This window comes from Oncorhynchus mykiss, chromosome 15 (assembly GCF_013265735.2).
Source record: "Oncorhynchus mykiss isolate Arlee chromosome 15, USDA_OmykA_1.1, whole genome shotgun sequence".
In the NCBI taxonomy this organism is placed as follows: Eukaryota; Metazoa; Chordata; class Actinopteri; order Salmoniformes; family Salmonidae; genus Oncorhynchus; species Oncorhynchus mykiss.
The window spans coordinates 17,228,378-17,231,718 of record NC_048579.1 but is presented as its reverse complement, the minus strand read 5'-3'; the positions used below and the strand labels follow the sequence as shown (position 1 = coordinate 17,231,718).

The 3,341-nt window shown below is 42.4% G+C and overlaps 1 pseudogene; it reads right to left on the bottom strand.

Annotated features, from left to right (window-relative positions):
- Positions 1–1,158: 1,158 nt before the first annotated feature.
- LOC118938946 lies at positions 1,159–2,969 on the bottom strand (annotated as a pseudogene).
- Positions 2,970–3,341: the final 372 nt, after the last annotated feature.

The following is a 3,341-nucleotide window of genomic DNA, read 5'->3' as shown; positions in this document are numbered from 1 at the left end:
CTGTGCCCTGTGCACTGGATCTGGTTTCTGCCCCTGCTATAGGAGGATGGGCTCATTGCTATGGCTGTGATAGAATTAATGGAACGGTATTAAATGTATCAAACAATATGGATACCACAGGACTCCGTCCCGTTAATTCCATTCTAACCATTACTCCTATAGCTTCTCCCACCAGCCTCCACTGCATAAACATAACTTCAAATGGGCCATGACTTCATTTGTTGTTTTTTCCTCTATCTTTCTGTTAGATAAAGGTACTTGATTTTTCTTAAATCTACTATTAAAGTTTAAAAAGCATTGGATTGGTATAAGCTATCACACCTTTTCACTGTTAGGTAGTGTGATAGCTGGATGGCACCTATCCAGTCTAGGAGCCTTTCCTTTTAAATCCAAGTCACATTAGGATTGATGTATAGTTAAATCTAACCAAACCCATGTCCTGGCCCATCACCTTATGTATTACTTTCCCCCAGAGGCAAGAAGTGACATCCCAAAAAAGGGCATAGGCCCACCCACTTGGGAGCCATGCCCACCCACTGGGGAGCCAGGCCCAGCCATTCAGAATGAGTTTATCCACACAAACTGGCTTTATTACAAACAGAATTACTCAGTTTCATCAGCTGTCCGGGTGGCTGGTAAAGTCGGATGCTTGGAAAAGTCGGATGTGGACGTCCTGGGCTGGTGTGGTTACGCGTGGTCTGCGGTTGTGAGGCCGGTTGGACGTACTGCCAAATTTTCTAAAACAACGTTGGAGGTGGCTTATGGTAGAGAAATTAACATTGAATTATCTGGCAAGAGCTCTGGTGGACATTCCTGCAGTCAGCATGCCAATTGTATGCTTCCTCAAAATTTGAGACATCTGTGGCATTGTGTTGTGACAAAACTGCACATTTTGGAGTGGCCTTTTACTGTCTCCAGCACAAGGTGCACCTGTGTACACCTGTCAGATGGATGGATTGTCTTGGCAAAGGAGAAATGCTCACTAACAGGGATGTAAACAAATGTGTGCACAAAATTGGAGAGAAATAAGCTTTTTGTACATATAGAAAAATTCTGGGATCTTTTATTTCAGCTCATGAAACATGGGACCAACACTTTACATGTTGCATTTATATTTGTTGTTGAGTATAAATAAAAATGTGTAAATCATGTCTGAAAACTAACTGAAACTAAACTGAATGTCAAAAAAATCTAAAAAATAACAATAAAAACAAATATTAAATCACAAAACTATAATAACCTTGGTCACATGACATGGGACAATGAAGTACTGGAGTGAACAGCTGCTGCTGGTTGAAGGAGGGGTGGGTGTTATACTTTTATCAACTCTTCTTTGAGTAATAACAAACCATTCAGTGCCTAATTACTCTGTAAGGCTTGCCTTATAGAACAGAGAGCCGTGAAACAATACAAGGGTCCACAGGGAGGGAACAAAACCCTGCTATTATGTACAGTACAGCTGGTCTCCGTCAATGAGCTACTAGCAGCCTGGGTTCCACGGGATGATTGACTGACAATGACTGTGTCATTTGTTGTTTATCTATGGTATCGCTGTGTATGATGTTGGTTGGGTGTCAAAAGTCAGGGGATAAGTAAGTAGGGAGAGAGTTGACCTGCTTGAACACGAAGACCCCATTTAAATAGCTGTGCTTGCTAGATTGACCAAGCACTCCCCATATTACAAGCTAGGCCTGAACCTGGGAATAGATGTTGTGCATCAAAAGTGGAGACCAACAGCCCATGACAAATAAAAAACTATCAATCACGCTAAGTGATTAAGAAAGTCCTAAACAGGGTGAGTTTGGTTAACACTTACTGTACCCCAGATTAAACCTGAAACTGGATGACTGAGCTGTAGATGCTCTTAAAGACTTAAAGAAGATCTCATGTGAAGAGTAATTTCAGGTTTACTAATATACACAACATTAAATATTTCAGGCCTTTAGGCTTTCATGAGAATATTTAACCTACAGCTATCACTACAGAGTAAAGCATATTTAACTGCTTGAATTATATACTGTAACTTAAATATTCAGCGCTTCATTGAAGAAAGGCATTACTGCTGTGTGTAACAGTTGCCTTATCTTACTCTTTTATTTTTTCCCCTCTTAACAAAACAAACAAATTACATCCAACATAATAACCATCCACATTTGGTGGATGTAAAATAATCCAACAACTGTTAGAAATAAAATCACTAAAAGTTGCTATGGTTCAAAATGATTAATCTATCAGTTGAACACATCCGGAATATGAATAGAATTCAATCAAATGAGTTCAACAACATTCTTTATAAAAACTGAAACCCCCTTTACATTTCACAGAACGAGGAGTGTTTAGCACCTCATGTCTTTGTGGTGGTGTATGCAGTTGAAAACACCTGGTTTCTGTCCTTGGTCTCGTCTCCTTCTGCCAATCCCTGCTGATGTAGGCCTGGTCAAAGTCTGAAGCATGGGAGGAGGACCACCGTCTAAAGGAGGAATACGATGAGGATGGCTCAGAGGACCCAGGTGTCATGGCTGCCGTGTCAGACTGATCCGAGTGCCCGTAGTTCCTGATGTTGGCGTGCGTGGTGGCGAACACCACAATGAGGTAGTCCCTTAGCACCCGGGCCAGGGGCTGCTCCGGTTCACCCAATAGAAGGCTGAGAAGGACGGGCCGGCTGAAGAATTTATTCTCCAGGTAGTGCAGTGTGAGAAGCAGCTGGACTGAGCTGGAGCAGAGAAACACGAAGAGTCGGCGCAGGCAGGCTCGCACCCTCTCCTCAGGCACTACCACCACATCACCATCCTCCCCCAGGTGCTGCTCCAGTACTTTCACCAGCCTCAGCATGTCAAAGTGGTAGTTGGTGTCCACGTACATGACCTCCCCTCCAGGCCGCCCCGGTCGGTTGGGAGGATGCAGTGGGTCACCAGATTGAACAGGGTATGTGTCTTCCCATTGCCCTCATGCCATGGAACTCCACAACATCACCTGGAGAGAAAACATGTGACTACTGTGGTTATTTATTTATATGGACTGACATGGTCCTGTCTTGCTGTCTAAACAGCAGTTATATGAGTCTATAAGGCCAAACTATCTTGAATTGGTCCAGGAAACATGTCAGGTTCAATGTCCGTCAATGATCATCACCCCTTCAATCTAGCAAACAACTAAAGGAAAATACAAACTCACTTGGTTAAAAAAACTAAAGCTTCATGACCCATATGCCAATTCTGATTTTACTTTGATAACAAAGTACTTCTAGCTGCTTACTTGAAGTTCAAGTTCACCTTCAGTAGTCATATTTAGCAATACACACAAAACACAATAATAAACATAATCGGATTTTAGGCAAAATG